The sequence below is a fragment of the Apodemus sylvaticus genome, chromosome 13 (genome assembly GCF_947179515.1).
Source record: "Apodemus sylvaticus chromosome 13, mApoSyl1.1, whole genome shotgun sequence".
NCBI classification, from domain to species: domain Eukaryota; kingdom Metazoa; phylum Chordata; class Mammalia; order Rodentia; family Muridae; genus Apodemus; species Apodemus sylvaticus.
In genome coordinates, this window is record NC_067484.1 from 4,388,367 (window position 1) to 4,416,235 (window position 27,869).

At 43.1% G+C, this 27,869-nt stretch overlaps 1 pseudogene; it reads right to left on the reverse strand.

Annotated features, from left to right (window-relative positions):
• Positions 1 to 6,664: 6,664 nt before the first annotated feature.
• LOC127664089 (secreted frizzled-related sequence protein 4-like) lies at positions 6,665 to 7,695 on the reverse strand (annotated as a pseudogene).
• Positions 7,696 to 27,869: the final 20,174 nt, after the last annotated feature.

Genomic DNA, 27,869 nt, shown 5'->3' on the forward strand with positions numbered 1-27,869 from the left:
CCCACTCTTTAAAATAGAGAAGCCTAGAGAGCAGAGCCCCTCCCCCCCCCCAGATGACCGGTTCAGTCTGCAGAGTGTCTTTGAGGGAAAGAGTAAATAAAGGAAACTAAAAACCCACCAGACACCTGGAACCTTGAGGCAGTTCAGACTGATATACAAATGGCGGCTCAGTGCTCCAGTCCAGAGTACATGGTCTTTGCTAGCACAGACAAGCCATCTCTAGAACATCTGACCCAGCAATGCCACAGTCTCTACATCCATCTTCTTTCAACCATTCAAAGGATATATGATCCCAAGCCAACACAACCCTGTAGGCCTGGCCTAAGGAGGCAGCCTAGACAACATACCATTTTGGCCACCACCCTCCTGCGTTTGTGATGTCAGAATCTAGTTGGGTGTGGCTGCCTATGGACCATAAGTTAATGGTGTATTAAGAGCTACAGTAGCAAAAGAGACTGTCCTTCTGAAGAGAAAGGGAACAGAAGGCAGGAAGGACTCTTTGGAGAAGCTAGGCTATGACCAGATGGAGATGAGGTCTACCCTTCTGCCCTGATGCCTTGCTGCTGATTTCCTCCTTGTATTAACAAGGTAGCCAAGCAGGTAGAGTCTCTTCTACCCATAGCTCTGGATGGGCACAGCCACCACTCCAAATGATACCACAAGAATTAGAGCCACAAGAAAACAAAATCTTGTTTGTCTAAAAGCTCAGCACAGAGAGTTCACTCTCAGAGGACAGCTACTTTAGAAGAGCCTGAGAAGATGCCATCTCTCCATGATAATAATCTGTTTAGAGGCACCCCATCACCCAGAGCTCCAGGCTGACAGGCAATGCCCCCTCCTACCCTGTATCTCTAGAAACATAAATCTGAAGGATACTTTTCTAGGCCACACCAGGGCTGGACCCTCCCCTGCCCTGTGTTCCTCTTTCTTTAGGCCCCACCTCTTCCAGCAGACCTTGGGTTGGGGACCTGAGGTATGTGTTGGGCAGACCAGAATTCAGTGCTAGGATCAGAAAGTAGGCTTGGGAAAGCCACTTTCCCCCCTTATTCTTCCATTTCTTAAAGGGAAAGACAGGGACAAGGGCATGTTCTTCCCTGGATGAACAGGATTCCTCTCCCTCCATGAGACGCCTTCCCTCTGGAATGGGAGTCTGAGCCCTTCCTTCAGTTTAGCCAGTACCAGACACAGGCATAACAGGACATTGGGGGGAAGATGGGGTGAGGAAGGTTCATCCAACCCCTGACCTCTGACCTTTCCCTCCACTTACTCTTTGATGTTAGATGGGTTTAGAAGAGAGTCCTGATGGCCTGCTAGAGTCTAATCCCTGGTGAGGGACTTGAAATCTCCCTGTTTAGATCACCACAGGCCCTCTCCTGGAATCCTCCTAGCCTGAAAGGAACAAGAGGCCAACTGTGTCCCCTCCTCCCACCAGTGTCTCCAGGAACAACTAATCCTACTCTTCCTTATAGAATCTCTTCCCCAAACCTCATTTTGAGAGGTGTGACACTTCTTCATGACCATGAAGAACCTATCTGATTGTGACCAATCCTGCCTCCCTGAGTGTTCCCAGGGATATACACATCCTTGGAGCAGAGAACAAGGCAGACACACAGCTCACTGACCCCCAAACTCTCCAACCCTTGGCACATCCAATCAAATCACCTGAAAATCTCCATGCCCAGCTCCAGAGTACAGGCCACTAAGCTCTTTACATCCATGCCTACAACCCAGGGGCCCCCAGATTCAAGTCCAAGCTTCCCTGAGACAATATGCTTCCAGGCCTTGCTCTCAGGACAGACGCTGGCCTGCAAGTGTGTAGGGGCTGTTCCCTTGTCCTCCTCTTCCCTCCCCTTGCCCCCTGGCTGTCTATCTAGTCATCCTTGACCAGCCTAGAGGTGGTCAGGAGAGAAAGGCAGAGCTAAGATATGGGATAGGCTTGTCTCCAGGAGTCAGGGATACCTTCCAGGGCTGTCCATCTCCCTCAAAGGGTAAGCTGCAAGAACACAAGCCGTCTGCCTTAAACCAAGAGAGCTGGTGGGCTTTGGAGAGAGCCTGGCTGCAATTCCTTCAGGCTTCCTAGTCTTGGAGCAATGACTGGAGGAGTAAAGGAGAGAGAGGGGGAGGGGGATTCTGAGAGGGCAGTGACCACAGCACACTGGGTTCCTTCTTGCTCTAGTCTGTCCCCAAGGCAAAGAGCTACCCTAAATGGCTCCCTGGGAGCCTGGCCACCATCCTACCCAGTCCTGGGGCTCCCAAGGGATGAGAGCACAGGTGCAAAAACCAATGAGCTTCCCTCTGAACATCCCAGGCTATCCACACCCTCCTCCTTCCCCAGGGCAGAGTCAGAGGGGTGTGGTCACCTGGCTGCAGACTGAGAGAAAGCCAAGCAGACTCCTGGTGCCCAAGCTCTTCCTTTTGCTCCTTCACAGGCCTCTGGCCAGGTCCCTACCAAAGAAACACTAGAAGAAAGGAGCAGGCCTCTACACCAGGTCCTACTCAGACGGGGAAAACCAGCCAAACACCACGCAGAGTTCAATTTTTGAGAAAAAAAAAAAAAAGAAGACAAAGAAACAAAACAAAACAAAAAACAAAAACAGAACCGCAGAATTGTGAAAGAAATCCCTTCCCCGAAGCCAGGCCCTCTTCTCTCTTCTCCCTCCAACAGCCTGATTCGGAATTATCCTGGGCAGTTGTGGAAGTCCAAGCCAGGAAAGGGTCTGTAGGCGCCCAGATGCAGATGAGGGTGGGAAAGAGGTGGGGGATGTCTCAGAAATGCACAAAATGGGGTTGGAGAAGGAGGCAGGGTTGGGGGTAGGAAAAGCAAAGAGGTAGGCGTCCATGATGGCCTGAACAGGTCCAAAGTCTCCTAGAGAGAAGCCAGTATCCAACTTGTTTACTTATTGGCATGTTTTGCTGCCTCCAAAAGGAAAGAGTTAAAAACAAGAAATATGGGTTGGTTCCCAAGCAGTCCCTGTCTGTCACCTTGTCTCCTCAGGCAAGCATTGCCACTGCTGGCCTCTATCTGCCACCACCAGTCAGGAAACCGAGCAGCCTCTACTTTATTCCACTTGAGCCTAGCCAAACTGTTGCTCTTTAGTGGGGGACAAAGAAACCAATTCGCACCCTGGAAAAGAGCCTGCAGAGGCTTGGGGCGGGGAAAGGAGCTGGGCCACAGGTTCCCCAGCATCATCGGATTGCACCTGGCTGGGGCTGGAGTCACCTGGAACACACAGCCCTGCAGCATCTCCCGAGCCAGGGCGAGCCTGATGCACTGGGTAGGCTGAGAACAGAGGCGAGCAGGGGAGCACAGGGCTGGTTCGAGGGCGGGGGTGGGGGTGGGGGCAAGAGGGAGATGCAGAGCTGGGGCGGGGCGGGGCGGGGCGGGCTGGGCAGCGGCCACCTGACTTCCATGGAAGTGATATTCCTTGAGATGTCCATGACATTGATGCTGGTGTTCCCATTGCTGTTCCCTGAATCCTGCCCTTCCAGGAGAGGGAAGAGGTTCTCATCCTCTGGCAGCCAGCAATTGATCTCAGTCTTGCTGCAGACACAACCGGCAGGGCAAGACAGCAGGGAGCCCACACGGTCCAAGCAGACTCTTCCAAGCAAGAAAATTCGCCAGAAACTACACTTGGCTGGCAAAGAGAGAAGTCCACCTCTGATCTCTAGTTCTAAAAAAGAGGAGGAGGAGGAAGAGGAGGAGGAGGAGGAGGAGGAGGAGGAGGAGGAGAGAGAGAGAGAGAGAGAGAGAGAGAGAGAGGTGGGGTGGGGGAGTGGGGAGTGGGGAGAACAGGGTGGGGGGTAAGGAAACAAAGACATCGAGGGAGGGGGGAAGGGGAACGGGGGCCTCTCTTTGAAATGCCTAATGATCAGATGCAAAATCCTTCAGCACTGGAAACCATCCCGGCTGCCTCCACCTCTGCCCCACTGGGTGGGAGCCTTGGGTCCCTCTTGTGGCGCGTTCTGCCAGGTGTGGTGGCCAGGTTGGCGCTCGCCGGTTTGGGCTTGCGGGTTCCAGGAGCTCTGAAAAGGAGGCGAGCCCTCCTACTCCGAGTCTGAGGCTTTGCAGGGTTGCAGCAACAGATGGTGGGGAAGCAAAAATAATAATAATAAAAAGAAAAAAGATGGTGCTAAAGTCACCAAGTCCCACCTCCTGGGCAGAATTAAAATGGACACACCTGCAACACACAGTCGCACACACTCATGTGCACAGGCACGGAGCTGGAGGGAGAAGGAACATGCAGTCAGAGCTGCAGCAGCTGCTGTGAATGGCTAGCTATGCGCCTGCAGAAATGTACAAGTGCTCCAAGCCTTAGGAAACACGCAGATTATTGGAGCATCTTCCTTGGCTCCCTCCCTCCCTCCTCCCCTCCCCCCTCCCCTCCCTCCCTCTCCTCTTCCAGGCCTCCTCCGTCCCACCTCCCCCCCCCCAGCCCCCGCACGGGCTGGGAGTGGCAGGAGAGCAGAATCTCACCCACCCTCCCCTCTCCTCACCCCTCTCTCTCCGTCCTTCCTCTCCCTCCCGCTTCCCCACCCACCCACCCACTCGCCAGCTCTTGGCTTTCGCTGTTCTGCCACCCACAGCCGCTGCCTGCCCGCTCGCTGCAGTTGAGGGGAAAACCAGAGGGAAAGGAAAAGTTGCAGTTGGGATTCAGAGGGTCTGCCTCGGGGAGGGAGAGTTGGCAAGCTGGCTGAGCGACACGAAAGGCGCTCTCCCTTCCTCTTCCTGGCCTGGTGCTGCCCGGTTTTGCTACAAACTCCTCCACGAGAGGAAGCGAAATGAGTTTGGCTGAGGTGACCAGGGTGCTACCTAGCCTGGGTGAGGGGCTCGGGCTCGCGGACAGTGACGGGGAACAGGAGCACACAGGAACCCCAGCGAGGCAGCCAGGGATGCAGACCTAGATCTGAATGACACTCATCTGGGTAATCAAGAGTCCAGGAGCCGAGCTCGGCTTGGGAGGGGACTGCGGGGCGGGGTGCACTGAGTGCCCCCGAGTCTATTGCTCCTTCTTGGCGGTGCGTTTTGGGTTCAGCCTTGGGCAAGCAGGGAGTAGAAAGGGAGAGAGAGAGGGAAGGAGCGCCTGTGGGACTGCTCTGGAGAACCGAGGTGACCCAGGGCGAGCCTTGCAAGCTAAAGAAATGGCCGGCCAGGAAATTGAGACTTGAAGGGCATTTTTTGACAAGCACTGCACCAGCACCTTTGAGGCCAGCTTCTTGGGCTCAGCCCTCGGGTGCGCCGAGCTGGCAGCCTGGTGAGGGGGCGGGCAGACTGCTCTCTCCCAATGATTTGGGGGCCACAGAACTTCCTCTTTCCATCCCCCACAACAACCCTTCCTGGTAGGGGCTCAAAACAGGTGCAGCCATCCAGGCAAGTTTAGACCTGGTTGGGAAAGAAGTATGTCCCCCCACACAGATTTTTGCCTCGATAGGATTGTTTTAAAAATAAAATGCAAATGAAAATATGCGAAATGCGAGCTTTTTCCTGAGAAAACCTGAGATTTTGCTGTGAGAAAGGAGAAGAAAGGATTAGGGGAGTCCCAGCAGGCAGACATCCTAAGCATTCTCATGCAGAAGAAGGCAGCTCTCTCCTCCCCTAGCTTGGGAAGGGCAGGCAAGAGAGCAAAATACATTGAATTCAACCGCATCCAGGATCTGAAAGGATTCTCCCTGCCCCACCGCACCCCGTGGATTCCAATGCAGGTCATGCAACTTGTAGGCAAGATGGGGGAAGGGGTGTTGCGGTGCCACCAGCCTGCCCCTAGTGCCACCAACAGACGGACCCGATGTCACCCCATAACACTTATTGCTGGGAGTAAAACTTGGGTGAAAGGAGGAAAAGAAAAGAACAGGCCTAAAAAAAGGCAGTTTCCTGACTTCTTCTTCTTCTGTTTTATTATTATCCAAGATGGCTCTTTATTGCTTTAGTCATAGAGGAAGAAAGAATACCGTTTGTGGGGCGGCCCCTGGGTAACTGGTGAGGAGCATCTCCCGGATGGTGTGGTAGCCAGATGACAAGAACATAGACCTTGACAGTCTGCCCCTCTTTACTTGTCATTTTTAGCTTTCTTTTCAAAGTTTCTAGGTAAAGACAGAATTGAAAGTCTGACAAACACACATCACCATTTCCCACATCCCATAGCTCTAAACTTTTCAAAGCCACACTCATCTGAAAAACCTTCCTACGGACCACACACATGAAGATCTTTTAAGTACCATTCCTCCTGCCTTTGTCAAAAACATGTTTTCAATAACATTTAATATATCACTAACTTCCTAACAGAAGTTAAAGGATATTCAATATTTTTGTCCAAAAAGTTTTGTTTGACATAGCATGTGAACTTTACAATGTACATACATTATAGGTCAAATTCCCAAAACTGAAGGTCACACAGTATGCACACAGAGCACTGAATGCAGGCGCCCTTCCCCAACTTTCCCTCTTCTACTTTCCATACCAGGAAACGAACAAATCACAGGGCTCTGTGACTTAATGTGAAACACTGAAGCCATCACTAAGAGAAATGCTGCAAGATGTGTCTATAAAGAGAACCCCAGAGGATCCTTAAGGCAAGTGGTGGGTGGCGTTCTGTAGGCTGTTCCAGGCAGCACCGCCTTCTCCTTCAAGGGTGGCTCCATCTTGAAAGAAATTAGCTTGCACCTTTATTCAGGTTTGACTTTTGGGGTCACTTCTCGCTTTGATGTTCTTCTTAGGACTGGCAGGTTTGGGAGCAGGTGACCCTCCCTTTGGCTTTGGGGGGTTACTGTGACTAGGGCAGCTGGCTGTTTGCTGCTTGTCCTGAATTGTTCTCTGCTGTTCCCGAAGTCTCTCTTCCCACTGTATGGACCTTCTACTGAGTTGATCTCCCCATTTCTCAACTAAACAATTTTCAAGAAGCATCATTCTTGAATGCCACTCATAACACATCATTAGGACATCTTGATGGGGCAGGATGTGTGGACACTGGCAGGAGGAATTGGTGATGAGAGGGACTTGCATTCGAGGGATATAGGTGAGGAGGACTTGAAGATCTCTTTCACATCTACCACAGTTGTGACCCCATTGCAACCACTCCTCTGGACGGCTTTTATTTTGGCATGAATTACATAGCTGTACTTTTTGCTCAGGTTTGTTGCCAAGGTTGGCTTCACCTTCTTGCACTTGCACTGATCAGGGCTCAGATGTTTACAGTCCGCATCAAAGGACCTTTCTTGCACCACCATATCTGGTGTGATGTCTATCCACTTTACATCTTCTGGAAGGTCAGCGACTATTACCTCAGGAGAGATGCACACTCCAGGGTCATAGGCCGGCAGCTCACCGCAGGCCAGGCTCTCTGGCCAGCTGTGGTTATACATCTTCATGAGGGGCTCGCAGTCGTCACATGCTCGCTGGCACACAGACTTGCAGGGCTCGGTGGGATCCTGCAGGATCTCCAGGGTACAGATTTGTGCGTACATGGCACAAAGGAAGAAGTGCAGCATGGAGCTGCAGTTCAGGTCCACTAGCTCCTCATACTGCTAGAGAGCAAGGATGGCGTTCTCCTGAGTGCTGTGGTGCAGGTGGTTGGGCATCTGGGTGACCTTCCAGGGCTTGTGCCTGCACATGGGGATGCACACAGCCTTGCATGGCTCTCCCTGTGCTCCCAGCGCCAGGCACAGCCACAGGCATGAAGCCACCAGGGCGGAGAAGATCATGGCACTGTCCTCCTGGGCTGCAGTCCCTGCTGGGATGACCTTTTTCTTCCAGCCCCGCTGCTCTCCTTATCTCTACCTAGGGCCAGTAGAGTGAGCTTTCCTGCTGGAGCTCCAGTCCGCACTGTTGGGGAGTTCTGGGGCTTTGGCTGTAGATGCCCCCTGGGCACACCAGCGCCAGCAGCGCCTGCATTCAGCACCGACCCGCATGGCATGGGAAGCTCCAGTCTTGGGCCAGGCAGCTCAGAGCGCCGTGGGCCATGGCCATTGTGGAACCCTATTTATCCAGACTCTCCCCTAATGTGAACTCAGCAGCATTGGCAGCAGCAAGAACAGAGCAGGCTCCCACTCTGCTGCTCCACCCCCAGCACTCCTGCAGAAGCGATGATGTCATCTCCGCCACTCCACAGCCAAGGGCTATAGTTTTGCATTTCCCCCAAAGTCTCTCCTTTTTTTTTTTTTTTTTTTTTTTTAGTCTTCGAGTCTTTTTTCTTCAGATCAAGAAACGCAGCATCTTGCTTTCAGTCATTTGGGACGCTGGATACAAACCTGTGCAAGGGGAGACTTTGCTAAGTCGGCCTTAAGGTTTCCCTAAGTACAGAGTTGGAGCAACGTGACCCTGTTGTCGCCCTTTAATATTGAAACATTTGTTGTTCCTTTCCGATAGGTGGCGAAAGAAGGGTCTCAGTCCTGAGGATGGTGTTGAACAGGGAAAGCCTAGCAAAGGAAAGCTAGGTGTTGGAGCTATCACTGGCAGTTTACATAAGCCTCCCCCAGCCCGCTCTGAATCCTGTGGAGTTTGTTATTGTTATTGATGTTGTTTTGTGGCCACTGGACTTAGTTCTGGCTCAAGATTTTTTCATTTTTTTCATTAATTTATTTTTCACTTTACATCTTAATTGCAGCACCTCTCCCGGGCCCACTCTTACCAGCTCCCACCGCCACACCCCTCCCCTCTTCCACAGAGAAGGAGAAGCTCCCCTTGGGTAGCACCCTGCTCTGGGTTATCTCCCACTAAGGCCCAACCAAAGAGTCCAGCTGGGCTAACGGGATGGAAGGCAGGCAGCAGAGTCTGAGATGCAGGATGGGATGAGGGGATCGAGTGGTTAAGGCAATGGGCCAGATTTGCATTTTTAAATTACGTCCTTTCGAGTCATAGAAAGTCTTGCAACCAAAAAAAGCACAGGACCAGATGGTTTCAGTGCAGAATTCTACCAGACCTTCAAAGAAGAGTTAACACCAATACTCTTCAAACTATTCCACAAAATAGAAACAGAAGGAACACTACCCAATTCCTTCTAGGAAGCCACAATTATGCTGATACCAAAGCCACACAAAGATCCAACAAAGAAAGAGAACTTCAGACCAATTTCCCTTATGAACATAGATGCAAATATACTCAATAAAATTCTTGCCAACCGAATCCAAGAACACATCAAAACGATCATCCACCATGATCAAGTAGGCTTTATCCTGGGAATGCAGGGTTGGTTCAATATACGGAAATCCATCAATACAATCCACTACATAAACAAACTCAAAGAAAAAAACCACATGGTCATTTCATTGGATGCTGAAAAAGCATTTGACAAAATTCAGCATCCTTTCATGCTTAAAGTCTTGGAGAGAACAGGAATTCAAGGCCCATACCTAAACATAGTAAAAGCAATATACAGCAAACCGGTAGCCAGCATCAAACTAAATGGAGAGAAACTTGAAGCAATCCCTCTGAAATCAGGGACCAGACAAGGCTGCCCCCTTTCTCCTTATCTTTTCAATATTGTACTTGAGGTACTAGCTCGGGCAATTCGACAACATAAGGAGGTCAAAGGGATACAAATTGGAAAGGAGGAAGTCAAACTATCATTATTTGCAGACGACATGATAGTCTACCTAAGTGACCCAAAAAACTCCACTAGAGAGCTCCTACAGCTGATAAACAACTTCAGCAAAGTGGCAGGTTATAAAATCAACTCAAGCAAATCAGTGGCCTTCCTATACTCAAAGGATAAGCAGGCTGAGAAAGAAATTAGGGAAATGACCCTCTTCACAATAGCCACAAACAGTATAAAGTATCTTGGGGTGACTCTTACCAAACATGTGAAAGATCTGTATGACAAGAACTTCAAGACTCTGAAGAAGGAAATGGAAGAAGACCTCAAAAAATGGGAAAACCTCCCATGCTCATGGATCGGTAGAATCAATATAGTTAAAATGGCCATTTTGCCAAAAGCAATATACAGATTCAATGCAATACCCATCAAAATCCCAACTCAATTCTTCACAGAGTTAGAAAGAGCAATTATCAAATTCATCTGGAACAACAAAAAACCCAGGATAGCTAAAACTATTCTCAGCAACAAAAGAAAATCTGGGGGAATCAGTATCCCTGACCTCAAGCAATACTACAGAGCAATAGTGTTAAAAACTGCATGGTATTGGTACAGTGACAGGCAGGAGGATCAATGGAACAGGATTGAAGATCCAGAAATGAACCCACACACCTATGGCCACTTGATCCTCGACAAACAGGCTGAAAATATCCAATGGAAAAAAGATAGCCTTTTCAACAAATGGTGCTGGTTCAACTGGAGGTCACCATGCAGAAGAATGCGAATTGATTCATCCTTGTCTCTTTGTACTAAGCTCAAATCCAAATGGATCAAGGACCTCCACATAAAGCCAGACACTCTGAAGCTAATAGAAAAGAAACTGGGGAAGACCCTTGAGGACATCGGTACAGGGAGAAAGTTTCTGAACAGAACACCAATAGCGTATGCTCTAAGAGCAAGAATTGACAAATGGGACCTCATAAGGTTACAGAGTTTCTGTAAGGCAAAGGACACCATCAAGAGGACAGATCGGCAACCAACAAATTGGGAAAAGATCTTCACCAATCCTACATCAGATAGAGGGCTAATATCCAATATATATAAAGAACTCAAGAAGTTAGACTCCAGAAAACCCAACAACCCTATTAAAAAATTGGGTACAGAGTTAAACAAAGAATTCTCACCTGAAGAAATTCGGATGGCGGAGAAGCATCTTAAAAAATGCTCAACTTCATTAGTCATTAGGGAAATGCAAATCAAAACAACCCTAAGATTTCATCTTACACCAGTCAGAATGGCTAAGATTAAAAATTCAGGAGACAGCAGGTGTTGGAGAGGGTGTGGAGAAAGAGGAACACTCCTCCACTGCTGGTGGGGTTGTAAATTGGTACAACCATTCTGGAAATTAGTCTGGCGGTTCCTCCGAAAACTGGGCACCTCACTTCCAGAAGATCCTGCTATACCACTCCTGGGCATATACCCAGAGGATTCCCCACCATGTAATAAGGATACATGCTCTACTATGTTCATAGCAGCCCTATTTATAATTGCCAGATGCTGGAAAGAACCCAGGTATCCCTCAACAGAAGAGTGGATGCAAAAAATGTGGTATATCTACACAATGGAGTACTACTCAGCCATTAGAAACAATGAATTCATGAAATTCTTAGGCAAATGGATGGAGCTAGAGAACATCATACTAAGTGAGGTAACCCAGACTCAAAAAGTGAATCATGGTATGCACTCACTAATAAGTGGTTATTAACCTAGAAAACTGGAATACCCAAAACATAATCCACACATCAAATGAGATACAAGAAGAAAGGAGGAGTGGTCCCTGGTTCTGGGAAGACTCAGTGAAACAGTATTCGGCAAAACCAGAACGGGGAACTGGGAAGGGGTGGGAGGGAGGACAGGGGAAGAGAAGGGGGCTTATGGGACTTTTGGGGAGTGGGGGGGGCTAGAAAAGGGGAAATCATTTGAAATGTAAATAAATTATATCGTATAAAAAATTTTAAAAAAAATTATGTCCTTTCAATCCATTTTACTTGTTTGTTTGCTTGTTTGTTACTGCATGAGTGTGTGTGTGTGTGTGTGTGTGTGTGTGTTGTACACTCCATTGTCCACACAGGAAAGTTGGGGAACAACTTTCAGGAGTTGGCTTTCTCCTGCTTCACTCTAGGCTCTAGGGATTGAACTCAGATTGTCAGATTTCATGAAAATGTTTTTCCAGGCTGAGCCCTCTCAGGGACCTTGAAAATCATTTTTTAAAATTAAAACAAAGCAACATTCATTGAAGAAAGAAAGTTGTATGGTTATAAACATTTTGTTTGGCAACATAAATTTTGATAAAGATTTTCTCCCAAAACAAATTCAAGAAAGAAATTAAATTGTATTTTACTTTTCTAATAGTCAAGGGTAATAAAAATTATTGAAGGCTCAGAAATACTTTATGTTAATATTTCTAAATAATATATTAAAATTATTTTATTGCTATGGTTTTGTTTTTCAGGAATATGCAAGATTATATATAAAAAGGTGGACATCTATATCCACATACAAAAGTCTTTTTTACTAATTTTCATTTTAATAATGGGAAAAAGAGGAGCTATAACCCCAACAAACCATGATATTCAAGGTAAGCTAACTCTGTATGTAATAGAAAAAGAGGCTATGCTTTTAAATATTAACAAATTAAAAGCTAACTAAATGTGTGTAACATTTCCAAGATTTTATGTTTTTATCATGATAATTGCTTGGTTCCTACTGATTTTTGTCAGGCATTGACTGCTTAGAAAACCTTAATACCTTAATGATTGCTGACATAGGGAGAAGTAATCTTCCCCAGTGATGAGTCCCCTAATTGATTATTCAGCACCAAGTAACCAACCCTAAAAACATGTATATATAAGCCACACTAAGTGGACTCTGCTGTAAAGTTGAACAAAAGGTGTACCCTATCTTCCCCTTACAAAAGATAAATGTGAAGCTAGGTTGTAGATCAGAGATGATAAGCGACCCTAATATGAGAAGTCTATGACTTTAAACCAGAAAGAGAGTAGTGAGCATCTCTTAACATATTTTTTTATTGTCTGATCTTTGCTATTCTGGGGAAGGGAATGGCATAAAATTATACATTAGGCCGTCTTTAATGACTCTGTGCCATCAACCCTTTCCATGAAGACATGTTTCTGTCTAAACTAGAATTATCTACGCTGTTCACATTTAGAGCCATCTAGTACTCTGACTGGTCAGTCAAAAAGTAGTTAATAGGTTCATTTTGGAGAGCTTCTTTAGAAGAGTGCCTGCAAAAAAGAAAAAAGAAAAGAAAAGAAAAAAAAGAAAGAAAGAAAGAAAGAATGAAGGAAGGAAAGAAAGAAAGAGTAAAGATATGCAAATTTTCTTTTATAGTGAAGCACTATGGAAACCTTGCTGAATACATGCATGTGTAGAAACTTTGCACAACACTTGTGCCAGGTGAATAGATGTTATTTCCAAACATGAGACAGGAGCTCTTACAGGACAGCCTTCTTCCACACGTCATTATCATCTCCAGTACAAGTAGCACACATGGTTATCAAAATGACCAATAATGACAAAGCAAATGTTCCTCTACTATAAAGACATGTGGCCATAAAAGTAAATACTTCTGGACTCAGAGAATAAACATGTGTACTGGCTGGTTAGTTTGTCAACTTGACACAAGCTGGAGTTATCAAGAGAAAGGAGCCTCCCTTGAGGACATGTCTCCAGGAGATCTAGCTGTAAGGCATTTTCTCAATTAGTGATCAAGGGGGAGGGCTCAGCTCATTGTGGGAACTAACATCCCTGGGCTGGTAGTCCTGAGTTCTATAAGAAAGCAAGCTGAGCAAGCCAGGAGAAGCAATCTAGTAAGCAGCACCCCCCCCCCATGGCCCTCCTCCAAGTTCCTGACCTGTGTGAGTTTCTGTCTTGGCTTCTTTGGATGATGAACAGCTGTGTGGAAGTGTAAGCTGAATAAACCTTTTCCTCCCCAACATGCTTCTTGGTCATGGTGTTTTGTGCAGGAAGACAAACCCTGACTAAGACAATAAGAAATTCTACTTATTGAAAGTTGAAAACAGTGGCAAGGTAAGAAGTTGACTACTCATAAAAAGACTGCTTTGTTCAGAGTCAACTTTACAATATGAAATCTGAGTTTTTCTTGGAGTTATTTTTTATATATATAATTAGCAACTATGCTGAATATCTGCTTTGAAGTGTGAGGTGTTTTCTCCACAGAGAAAGATTTGATATCCCAAGAGTGTGTTCCTAGCTGGGTGGTTAGTCCCTGTCTGGAATCCCAGCAATGAAGAGTCTATGACTGGAAGATGATGCACTTTGAAATTAGCTTAGGATGCTCAATGAAAGAGACGGGGTTATGGGAGGGGAGAACATGTGCCAGAGAAGTGTATCTCAGACTACTTGAGTTAAAGCATTTCTGGTGGACTTTGTAACAGGACAGACCATTGTGAAAATAATGGTCTCAGGTTTGGGAATCAGAAAACTGTGTTTCAGTCTTTGCTGATCACCAGAAGTTAAAGCAACTCAGATAATTTCTGTCTCAAGAGGTCTTTATATTTTATATAAACAAGTTATTAAGTGAAAAGCAGAAAGGGCTGTAAATGATTTTCAAAATTTTGGCTATTTAGGTCAGATTCATACTCTTTTCTAGAATTTTCCAAAGCAATTCTTAGGCAGGCTCTGAGGAAGTGTCTACACAATAGCAAATTCAAATTTTATTCCCTTATTCAGAAATGAATGGAAAAATAACTCCTTTCCAAAGATTCTACTTTCTAGAATTTGTAAATGTCTTTCAAAAAGATGGCCTTTACACATGGGGTTAAACTGAGTCCCCTGAGATTAAAAACAAACAAACAAACAAACAAACAAAAAAAAAAACAAATAACGAAGTCATTTTCACATTCTATTCAAGATTTCTTGTGTCAGAATCGTACATGGCTCTTTTTGAAGTGTTTTTACATTCTACCTTCTCTGAGTATTTGAATAACCACCACCATGTGATTTATTGTTTTCTTATTACTTCCTGTGTCATTCAAAAAACAGTGGAGAGAATATACTCTATTAAAGAGATTTATCACATCAAGGGGAGGAAACTGGCTCTGAAATTGCTTAGCAGCATGAAGACAAGAATTCCAAGATGAATTTCCAGTAATGGATCCCAAAGCAACAATGAGAACTATTCTGCAAAAGAAGTTGTTGCCCCTAAAAAGCTGGACAGCTGCAGATTCAGGAAGTTATTTGCTGAATTGCTGACGTGACTGTTGCCTTTCCAAACACACCCTTCCCTGGATCATAATACATAAAGGGAGAGAATGGATAGCTCATATCCTACCTTGCATCTTCATGTGTTCCAAACTCAAACTTAACTTGGGAATTGTGGATTAGCAGAACTTATGTCAACAAATAACCCTATCTTGTAGTATGACTTTTCTATCTCTCCTTAAGGAAAGGCAAACTGTTGTTCAATAAGGTTTTCGGTTTTGGTTTTCCTCAGGGGCCACCTCACTCTGTATGAAGATACACAAAATGTGTTTGGATAGCTAGCTTCCTTTTTAATCCCAACCAGGAGGGTGATGTAAAAATAGTAAATACATTAGAGGTTAAATTCTCATCATAGACATCATTTAGCATAAAGGACAATGGGTTTTAATCTAGATTGGCAAGTAACATGGGATAAAAGAGGAAAAGTGAGTCCTGAAACCACGAGAAGAGGAGCTAGGAGCTAGTCAGGCAGATAGGTACAGGACTTCAAAAACGAAGGACCTCTGAGTCCTGTCTATGGCCAGAACAGCAAGCAGTGTTCCAGGCAGAGATAATCATTCCCTTTCTGGTTTCAGTTTTACCCTGGATAGAGGCCGGACAGACATGCCATATATGTTCTTGCCAGAGGCAATGCTAGATGCCCAAACCCTAGTCCAACCACCAGGATAGAAAAACACACGCATAGGAGGATAAACTGGATAGAAAAGCTCATCCTTGATCTCAATCTATAGTCAGCCACAAGTTATCAAAAAAGCCCTTAGACTATCAGCTTTGTCTATCCCAAGCTATGGGAACCTGCTTTCCAGTGGTTTTGCTTGCTTTATCTTAAGCCCCCAACCACAAACCTATGGTAAACACTTCTAAAATCTCACACATGACAGACCGGGAATTAATTTTTCTCATTCCTGATACAAGAACCCAGGGCCACTGACTAGGTGGGAGTTCTGTGTAGCCACAGCTTTCTGGCAACCCAACCTCTGAGTTAGCTCACCTGAGGCTAGAAAGCCTCTGCCACACTCAAGGACCTTGCTCCCTCATCTCCTTTCACTGTAGTATGGAGCAGTTAGGGGTTAGGGTTAGGGTTAGGGTTAGGGCATGAATCATCTCATTTAATTCTTGCAACAAGCATGTGAAGTGGGTCTCACCATCCTCATGGGGTTTTGGAGTAAATGACCCTTAGAAAAATGTCATGTCCACAATTCAAAATGATGCTGAGTTTTTAAATTACTTATTCTTTTCCAGGAGAGTCCGACATCCTTTTCTCTGGGACTTTCTCTCACCTATGTTAGAGAATGTATAGAAACCCTGTAGGGATTTTTGGTGTTTTTGTTGTTGTTGTGTTATTTTTTATTTTTAATTAATTGTTGTTTTTTTGTTTTTTGTTGTTTTTTTTTGTTTGTTTGTTTTTACTTATACACTTTACATCCCCTTCACTGCCCCCCTCCCGGCCACTCCCTCCAATCCTTCCAACCATACCCTGTCCCCTTCTCCTCTGAATGGGTGGGGGACACCCTCAATATCCTCCCACTCTGGCACATCAAGCATGCAAGGCTAGAAGCATCCTCTCCCACTGAGGCCAAACAAGGCAGCCCAGTTACTAGAACATATCCCACATACAGGCAACAGCTTTTGGGATAGCCCCTGTTCCAGTTGTTTAGGACCATAGGAAAGTAGAGCTATACATCTGCTATATATGAACATGGAGGCCTATGTTCAGGCTGTGTATATCCTTTGGTTGGTAGTTCAGAATCTGAGAGCCCCGAGGGTGCATGGTCAGTTGACTCTGTTGGTCTTCTTGTAGAGTTCCTATCCCTTTCAGGGTTTGTAATCCTTACTCCTAGTCTTCCATGAGTCACCAAGCTCCCTCCATTCACCGTTTGGCTGCGGGTGCCTGCATCTCTCTAAGTCAGCTGCTGGGTAGAGCCTCTCAGAGAACAGCCATGCTATGCTCCTGCAGACAGGCATAATAGAATATCATTAAAATTATCAGAGATTGGTGTTTGCCAATGTAATGTGTCTCAAGTTGAGCATGCTATGGTTTGGACAATCCCTCAGTCTCTACCCTCCTAACTCGCCCACCTTTCATCCATGAATTTCTTGTAGACAGGTTGCATTTTGGGTCAAAAGTTTTGTGGGTTGGTTTGTGTCTCTATTGCTCCACTGGGGTTCCTGCCTGCCTACAGTAGGTGGCCTCTTCAGGTTCCATATCCCCAGTGCTGTGAATTACAGCTAAGGTCTCTCTCCCTTTGATTCTTGAATACCTCCCTTATTCCAGGTCCCAGTCTTGTCCTGTAGATGCCCCCTCACTCCTAACTCATTGGTTTCAGATTTACATTCATTCACATGACCATCTGGCCATCTCTCCTGTCCCTCCCCACACCTGAACTTGAACAACTCCAGAACCCCTCTCCCACAAAGTTCCCACCCTCCATCTGCCTCTTATGACTTTTAGTCCCCCTTCTAAGTGAGATCCAAGTGTCCTCCCTTGGGCCTTCCTTTTTGTTTAGCTTCTTTGGGTCAGTGGAGTATAACATAGATATCCTGTACTTTATGACTAGTATCCACTTATAAGTACAGTCCCATACATTTTTGGGACCGGGTTACTTCACTCAGGATGATATTCTCACGTTCCATCTATTTGCAAAATTCATGGCACCTTTGTTTTTAATAGCTGAATACTATTTCATTGTGTAGATGTACACAATGAAATATCCATTCTTCTTTATCCATTCATCAACTAGGAGATAGCTAAGTTATTTCTGGATTCTGACTATTAGGAATAAAGTTGCTATGAACATAGTTGGACAAGTGTCTTTGTGGATGGTAGAACACCTTTTGGGTATATGCTCAGGAGTAGTATAGCTACATTTTCAGGTAGAACTATTCCCAGTTTTCAGAGAAACCCTTAAACTGATTTCCAAAGTTGTATAAGCTTACACTCCTACCACAATGGAGGAGTGTTCCCCTTCCTGTTTGGGATTGGTTCTAATGCTTTGATTTAATTGGGAATCTGTGTGTCCAAACACTAAAGGTCCTTATTCCCAATTGGCTGTTGATCAACCAATAAAGAGCCAAAGGCAGTGGCTGGGCAAAGGGAGATGAAGCAGGACCTTTAGATTTGCTTCCCCTAGGACAGAGGGGAGGAGGAAGAGGAGGAAGAGGAGGAAGAAGATTCCCATGATGCTGAAGGAGAGAGGAAGCCAACAAGCCATGTAAGAATTCAGGTAAGGGGCCACTGGATACTTCCCTGATTGGGGTTGGTATAGCAGGTGGAGGATTCAAACTGACCAGCCATTTTGCTAATCACAGCATTTCAAAAATAAGCTAATGAGAGTGCATGTCTTTCATTTTCAGATCCAAAGAGCACCTGGGCTAATGGCTGGAAGTGTGCAACCCACAAATCCAGTGCATAGCTAAATTCACTGATACACCTTTCTCTAAACCCTCACCAGGATGTGCTATCTCTTGAGATTTTTATCTTAGTCATGCTGACTGGTATGAGTCCAAACCTCAGAGTTGTTTTGATTTGCATTTCCCTGATGACTAAGGACATTTCTTGAAGTGCTTCTAAGCCATTTGAGATTCTTTTGTTGAGAATTTTCTGTATAGCTCTGTACCCTATTTTTAATTGGGTTATATGGATTGTTGGTGTCTAATTTCTTTATAATTTCTTGGATAATAGACTTCTGTCAGATGTAGGGTTGGTGAAGATCTCTTCCTAATCTGTAGGCTGCTATTTTATCCTATTAACAATGTCCATTGTTTATAAAAGTTTTGAGTTTCATGATGTCCCATTTATCAGTTGTTGATCTTACAGCCTGAGACATTAATTAGTGTTCTGTTCGATAAATTGTTTCCTGTACCAATGTGTTTAAAGCTACCTCCCACTTTCTCTTCTATGAGATTTAGTGTAGCTGGAAACCCTATCTTTGACTCTGGGACTTATTTTTACTAGGTTTGATAGTTTTTTATCATGTGGTATAGATATTGTAAATATTGTGCTCCTTTGAAAAAAATCACTAAACAAAATAAAGGAATATAGAAATGTACATGTACTTTCGAGCTCCCATAAGAATATTCAGAAAGGTAAATTCCCCATGAAATCATTTTCTTATTCCAGGAATATTAACAGTTGAAAAGCAACACTGCAACCAGAGGAGCTGAAGTGTCACAGCTTGAAAGCTCCTATAAGTAAAGGAGATTTGCCCAAGGGACTCGGGAACTAGAAAGAATATCAAAGCCTAACATGTAAAATGTGTCAGGAAATACCTATTACCCAAGCAACAGTCACACACATGTAGTTGATTTACAAGGTTGGTTAGACTATCCTAAGGTCTGCTCAGACAAGGCCACTTTAGGACCAAACATCATCAAGACAGAGAGGGTATTGCAGATGATGAAGAATGTTAATGTTTAAGGTTTAATACTATATCCTATCTCAATGAGTGCTGAAAGAAGACTCTGTGATAAAATTAGCTGAGGAAATACAACTACAATCCACCTTGTTTCTTAGAGAACTACCTGTTGTGTCTGGGTGGGACTTCATAAGTCCTTGAAAATGAAAATGTACGATGCAGGTCTGGGGAGTGGCTCAGTAGAAGAAAACTTGTCCTGTGTATTCCAGGTACCCGATTGTATCCCAGTTGTAAACTGAATAATGTACCAACTAACTAACTCACTAAGTAAGTAAATAAATAATTAAGAAATATAATAAAATGGAAATGCTCACATATATTTAACAAATTTTGTAGATGTACATAGATGTATATCTCATTTATCTAAATCTATACCTTAACTACATAATATTTTCTTACATTCTGCAAGTATTGGGAAGAACCTTTGTATAAAAATGGCAATTTGTACTTCCAAATTCCACACCTGAATTAATAAAAGATTGCATGGTAGACAGAAGTGTCTTACAGGGAATGAACCATATGGTGCCTTTGGAGGTAAACATCTCAGTACCAGAAAAAAATAGAAATCATGCACTGGGATATCTGACTGAAAAATTGTGAGAGAGCAGCACTATTTAGGTTATCTGCTTTATATTTGACACCCCATTTCAATTGCTTACACTCCAAACCAGTGACATTATAAAATGCATGTTATTAGTAGGTCAAAATTTTAGCTTCTTCATTTTTACTGTGATTGAGGAGTAAAGAGATAAAAAATTAATTTCAATTCTTAGGTAGTACAGTCTCTAAGACTTAGTGAATATGCAAAATAGTATATTTTTGAGTTTATAAGACAGGTATGCTTTGGCTAGCTTTCATTAATTGTACTAAATATGCAAAGAAGTAATTTTCCCTGATATATGTGATCATAAAAATTATAACGAATTGAATTATAATATCCTCACTTCATCTCAATATCACTATTTTTGTATCACTAAACATTCAGCCTTTCAAAAACACTTTCAGTGGAAGAGCTTTCCCAAAGTTCATCATTTCATTTAAAGTTTAGGGAAGCTTTTTTTTTCTTCTCTGTTTTAGCATACAGTTCCAACTTTCCTGTTTCCACATATCTCATTTGTATCTTTCTGTAATGGTTGTGGTTTGTGAATACTTTGTGTGTTCTTGGCCTTTCTTTCTTTTGCCCTCCTTTTGCACAAAGCAGCCAGACTAATCTCTCAGGCCTCAGTTCTCAGTTCATCTCAGTGTGTGGGAGATAAGATTAGAGGCCTTGATCCCACTGCTGTTAGAACAAGACCTCAATCTCTCAGTGTCTCTATTTAATCAGGTCCCTATTTTAGCTGCCACAAGGCTGTCAGCCAAAGAAAATATGCTATTCCCCCATCAAGGGGTTAAATTGGATTTCACAGTGTGCAAACTCTCTTCAGAGCAAAATTCCACCTGCACCCTCTGTCAGGCAAATTACTTCTGACTTTTAATTTATTTCTCCAGGAAATAGAAAGGTGTGTCATAACCAAAGTCAACAGAGAATCAAGTACACAATGCAATCAGGGACCCTCCAACCACTGCCTCCCTTCTCTGTCAGCTTTAATACGTTCTCAGAATACACAATTTATAGAATGCATGACATGTCCTCTCTGTTTGGAGTTTTATTTTGGACCTGTCTAGTTAATGGCCCCAACAAGTGACAACTGACATCTTGCTTGATGTGGTGCCACCTCTAGATGTGTTCTTCATACCCTGAAGTTCAGGATGAGAGTTTGCAAAACAAGGATAGTAATTGAACTGGACTCTTCATTTCCTAATGTATAATAGCTGAACCAGAGCACAGGGGTAAGTAGTGAATCAAGCAATGGCGATATTCATTTGTCATTGTGAGTGTCAAATAGGGAGGTGCAGGTTGAAAGCCAGGAAATATATTTTTAGATGAGGTTACTATTTTGTGACTAAATCCATTTAGCAGTATGTTATTAAATAATTCAAATAATTCCATTTAATACACTCCCTCTTCTAAATTCAACTGAATATGAAGGTGTTTCTATGCTTTAATTTCACAAACCAATTTCAAGAGAGGGAAATTTATGTGAATTAATAAAATTCACATTGCTTTGGAGAAAATGGCAAGCATTTATGTCTAAGAGACTAAAAGTCAAAAATTGTTTTTTTTTTAAGGTGCAAATTTAATAAGTGTTTAGGGAATATATCTTCAATTAAGGAAATGTGGGATAATGATGGAAATTTGCATCTGCTCTGTAAATTGAGTCAGCAATTTGCTGACAGCTTTTCTTCTTTTCTAATATCTTTGAACACTAAATTCAAACTAACTTTGAAACCAATTTTATATGCCTGCAAAGAGAAAGAAGATTGTAGATGAAATCCATGTAGCCAGTAAGTGAAACTTGATTGTTAAGCTGGAAGATGTTCATTGGGTAGAGAGTTACAAGAAGGTTATTTGATAATAATGCTTCTTCTAGAATTACATCAATAAAATATGTTGGCTTAACTTAGAATTGACTTGGAAACCATTGGTTGGGAATGACAGTGTAGAGTAGAGCTAGAGAATCAATATTGGTTTTCATAGACTAGCATCATTACAATTTCAATCTCCAGAGCAAGCCATTACTTTAAATGCCCATACTAAATGTACTGGGGCTCCTAACAATAGAAGTCTGTGCTCTTCATGACATGCAATTCTAGGGTGGGTCCAGGAATAACTTTAAAAGGAAACAACTGCACAGGTCCCCTTAGGCCATTGGTTCCCCTGGAACAAAAGGAATAAAATCAAGGTACATCATACAAAATAACAGTCATTATAGAATGTGTACATGTAAGCAGGAAACTTGTGAACTCTGAGGCCTCCTAATAAAATTTAAAACTATCCTCAATTGGTATTACAGGTCTGTCTAGAAAAGTTAGTAAGGAAAAAAGAAAGAAAGAAAGAAAGAAAGAAAGAAAGAAAGAAAGAAAGAAAGAAAGAAAGAAAGAAAGAAAGAAAGAAAGAAAGAAAGAAAAGAAAGAAGCTGTTTGGGTCTTATGGAATGGGAATTAGCAAATAGAATGGGCTGCAATCACATAACTCCAGTACAATAGATAGTACACGGAAAGAAAACAATTTATAGCCAGTTGTGACTATTACATCCACAAACATGCATCATACCAAATCAATCAAGAATTATAACTCCCAAATTAAATGCTGAAATTGAACAAATGAATGTTAGTAAAGATACCAAATAAAAGAGCATGGATATCTTAGGAGAAACCACACCTGAGCGAAGGCTAGGTGTTACTTCAGTTGAGCAGTTCTGAAAAAGCCACTTTTAGAATATATTCCTGCTTACCAAAAGTATATGACCCTGTAAATTTTCCAGTGTAATTGCATTGGGAATGAAAACTTTAGGAAGCAATTAGGAGCAACTCTTCATGGTGAATTATTGCCTCTATAAAAATATTATAAAGCTTGTTTCCTCTGTCTCTCTACTTGCTATTGTAGAGGTAATATGAAAATATGAAAGGAGAGAAAGAGAGCCAGAAAGGAAGGCACAGAAAGACAGCGTTGGAGGGACAGAGACAGAAAGACAGAGAGAGACAGAGGGGGAAAAAGCCAATTCAGAAATAGGAACTTCTTCAGACCCTCCAAGACTATGAGAAATAGAAGTTTGCTACATTAACCACTCTTGCTTTGGTACACTTGTTACAGTGTCATGTACAGAAGCACAAACGAAACAGGATTATAGGTGTTATGAATTAAGTTTATGATGTGAAATTGAATTTTGCCTGTTAAATGTTGGCAAACCATTAACATGGTTACCCTTAGATTTAAAAAAAAAAAAAATGCTTTCTGTTTAAGTATATAGAGATATACCTACACTTACACAGAACCAGTTTTGTAAAAATATATTTACAGAATTCACTAAGATTTTGTTTTGATTTGTTCTTAAAAGAGTCTCACTATGTAGGCTAGGCTATTACTGAGCATGCTATTCAGTGCAGGTTATCTACGCATTCTGCATCTTCAGGCCATAACTTCCATGGTACTAATGTTGATCAATGAAGAACCACCCATGTTCCAGAACCAGGGGCTCCCCAGACCCCACCCAAACTTCAGTGACTCATCAATTCTACACATTTCCATTCTTTCCATGATTGCATAGTTCCCCTATATTCATGCCCCATAATACCTATAGTCCAAGTCATTATGACCTAGTTTCTCTCTCTCATTTTGTCCCAGTAGCCTTTTGAGATCACTTCCTCTCCGATAAGTCTCTTGCATGAAGGCTATTGTGTGGTGTGATTTTAGCAGCATTCTTTGGGCCTCTCAATGCGAGGATACCCTTTAAGTGCAAAACACAAATAGGATTTCAGGTGTGTACTACTGGGACCTGATAAGAAATTCTTAAAGGAATTAAAGAGGGAAACTACTGATTGAATAACAACTTAGAAGTATAATTATAGAGGAAATAATAACCTTAAAAGAAATCACAGGGGTGGGGAAGTGGCTCAGCAGGTAAACTTTTCAGGGGCTACACAGGTAAACTGTCAATGCAAATAGTAAATTCTAGGATTATATAGAGATGGTGTCTCAAAAGTAAAGAGCTGTAAAGGACACTTGACATTGAACTCTGGCCTCCATATATGTATGATGGCATGCTCTCACAATATGCATATATGTGCATATAACTCAACACACACACACACACACACACACACACACACACACACACACCACACTAAATTTTAAAATGCAAGCCATAGCATGTATTAATGCATTATGTTGTTGATCAACACCACACCATGAGAGTGATTTATTTTGTCCCTATTACAATGCACAAATCACATTTTTGAAATAAATATTATCAGAAAATACAATGTTTCCTTGTGGATAAAAGCTATAATATTCCAGCATGAATCCCCAACACAGTTCATTAGGCACACCAATAACTACTATGAGACCAGTGACTTTCTCTAGGTTCCAACTACTTCAGAGGATTTCACTTGATATGTGAAAATATTTTTATCTTATACTGTAACTTATTATGAGTAGTTAAACCAAATTAATTTTCATATTACAGAACCCCAAAATATGTTTCTAATAGCAAACATTCAATATACTTGGATGTACACAAGTCAGAATTCTAAGAACAAAGGATTAACCAACCCCCTCCTCCCAAACTTGGGATGAAGTGCTCTCTTCTGATGAGAAGTGGGATTTTATTGGTCTGCAAAAGATGATAGAGTATGATGTCTTAGGACAAAGTACCTGGACCACAACTCTTTTCCTTTAATATTTGAAGTAGTAGGAACTTGTTAAGCTCCTACTTATCCTCTGTTTATGCCAATTTCCATATCTGCAGAAAACAAGAAAGGAAGTTATTTTTACAGACACAGGGAAAGGCTAGGGCTGAAGGAGATGGAGTCCTTGGATTGCAAAAGAGGCTTTCTCAGTTTAGATGAGCAATAACTTAGGGGCTTTGGATCCAGGAAAACCAAATCAACAGTCAGGAAAGCTAACCTTGGGAAAGTTATCCTTGGCCATTGGCTTCGGGTCTTTTGCTTCTGCTAATAGGATGACTCCTATGAACAGTGGGATGATGACTTTTAGAAAGGAGTTACTGTGAGTTACACATGACAGATTATGATAGAGGAAGCAAGCGGAGATCAAGTGTGGCAAGAGCAGTTTCCAAAGACAGTTTGCCACAGGGCCTCCATCTAGGAGTTAATAATATTTCACTGGGATAAGGCATGGGGTGAGCTGATGAATCAATCCACAGGTCCTGACTGGCGTTTAATTCACACACTCTCTCATAACATTCAGGCAGTTGTGTTCATGGAAGCTGCTATGCAGAGGAGACAGAACCAAAGGAGAAATCAGAACACCCCTTAGGCAGTTTAGAATAGCACACACTGCTATCTATCTTTTGTCTTTCTGTCTTTCTGTCTATAGCTTCCTTTCATGTCTCCACTCTGAGATGGCCTTTTGCTTCCTCCCTTACTTACCATTGACTTGTCCTGTTTTGCAAACTCCATGTAAGCACTGACAAGAACCAACCTGTTTCCCCACCTAGTCTCTTTATACTTGAGGATGGGATCTCTCCCCATTTCCCTGATTTGGGAACTTCCCTTCCCCAACTATCAGGACCAGAAACCTAAAGGTTTCAAATGAACATCTCAGCAAGTATTTTTCCCTCAACTCCTTGATTTTATCTTCTTCCCCTATCTCTTCCAGCAGCCTAACAGGTCCAAGTGTTCCCCCAAAATCTGTATTGCAGGAAACTTCAAAGTAACTAGTGTTAGGAGGTGTAGTCCCAAAGACTGCTTCAACTAGGCCTGCACTTTTCTAGTCCCTGAGGTCCTACAGAGCCTGGATATCCAATGAACCAGCATGCTCTTCCAGGACTTGGCCAACTTCCCAGCTTTCTTGGGTCCCCAAAGATCTCAATGACCCTGTTTCATCTGTCTGTCTGTCTGTCTGTCTGTCTGTCTGTCTGTCTGTCTATAGCTCTCTTTCATGTCTCCACTTTTGTTCCACCCCCCCTCTACCCCCACCACCCCACCACCCCCCATCCCCATCACCCCCTACACCCCCCACCCCCTCAACAAACCTCTTGTGTAAGATCTGTTGTGTTATGTGCTGTGATCTCTTTGCAGCTCTGACTCACCAAGGTATTTCTGCTACTACATCCTACCAACAAAGGCTAAATGGGTTTCTACATGCCACCTTAGTTAGGGTTTTACTGCTGTCAACAGACACCATGACCAAGGCAACGCTTATAAGGACAACATTTAATTGAGGCTGGCTTATAGGTTCAGAGATTTAGTCCATTATCAAGTCAGGAGCATGGCAGCATCAAGGCAGGTCTGGTGCAGTAAGTGCTGAGAGTTCTTTTTTTATTATTTATTTAATATAATCTAATCTTTATTTACATTTCAAATGATTTCCCCTTTCCTTGATCCCCCCTCCTCGCAATTCCTATAAGCCCTCTTCCCTTCCCCTGTTCCCCATCCACCCCTTCCCACTTCCCTGTTCTGGTATTCACCGACACTGCTGCACTGAGCCTTTCTAGAACCAGAGGCCACTCCTTCCTTCTTTGTGGACATCATTTGATATGTGGATTGTGTCTTGGGTATTCCAAGCTTCTAGGCTAATATCCACTTCTCAGTGAGTACATACCATGATTGATCTTTTGAGACTGGGTTACCTCACTTAGGGTGTGTTCTCCAGCTCCATCCATTTGTCTAAGTATTTCATGAATTCATTGTTTCTAATGGCTGAATAGTACTCCATTGTGTGTGTGTGTGTGTATATATATATATATATATATATATATATATATATATATATATATATATATATATATACCACATTTTTTGTATCCATTCCTCCATTGAGGGGCATCTGGGTTCAAGAGTTCTATATCTTCATCTGAAGACCAATAGAGAAGACTCACTTGCAGGCAGCTAGGATGAGAGTCTTAAAGCCCAAACCCACAATGACACACCTACTACAAAAAGGCCACCCCCTTCTAATAGTGCCATTCCCTGGGCCAAGCATATACAAACCCTCACACCTGTAAAGCATTGATTATAGTCATGCTATATAGTATTTTTTAGGCAATCCCATTGCTATCCTAGCTCACTGTAGATTCCATCTGGGATGCATTCCAAGTCTTTGCTTCACATTTCTATCATTCTAAGTTCATAATGTACATCTTACTTGCTACCCAGACAGTTCAGAATGTTTTGCTGTTGTTTTGTTTTGCTTTGCTTTGATTTCCATCTAGAAAGTTTATGACTTTATGAACTTCTGAATCATTAAGCGCTTTTGCTCTAATTGTGGATTTGGACATGAATACAGATCACAAAACAGAAAAGTCAAAAATAAACTTGGGTTTTGGCTTGAGCTTCTTGCCTTCCCCTCTGGGCACAAAGCTGAGAAAGTGGAAGGGCTATTATAGGTGTATTTACTATGTTTGCCTGATGTGATAGCTGGGTTTTAAAAGAGCAAAGGCAAACTTTTATTGAAAAACTAGGAGAAAACATATGAACAGTGTTTGTTGCCCAGTACCATTCCAGTCCAGTAATGCTGGAATCTCCTGGTCTTCTCAGTTAGTAAAGCCATCAAATCTCTCTGTAGTTTAATCCATGTTGGACTGAATTGTGTCTCAATTGCCAACAACCAAACAGACAGATAAAGAAACAAAATCCCCTCATTTCCATATGAGGCAAAAGATACATTTTCTATTATTGGTCCTTTTCTTCCTTGTCTTGATCACAGAAACTGCCAGGTTTTTCTTTGTTTTTAGAATTTTCATCAAAATGCTCCAGCTCAATGAACTGATTTCTATTATGGTAAAGTGTAGAACCTGTTTCTCAGTGGAGACTTGTCTCTTCCATTGAGAGCTAATCTATAGAACAGGTCAACCCCTTACTTAGAGATAAGAAGATGATCACAACTTCAGTGAGTTGATGTCCCTGTCCTTCCTAGAATCTCCATCCCCAGAAAACAGTCCCTAGGAGTTGGATAAGGATCAACTAAGTAGGCATATTTCCATGAGTTCTGACTCAGAAAATAAGAAATTATCTTTTTTCTTCTCTTCTATCTCCATCTTCTAGGACCTAGACTATAGGTACG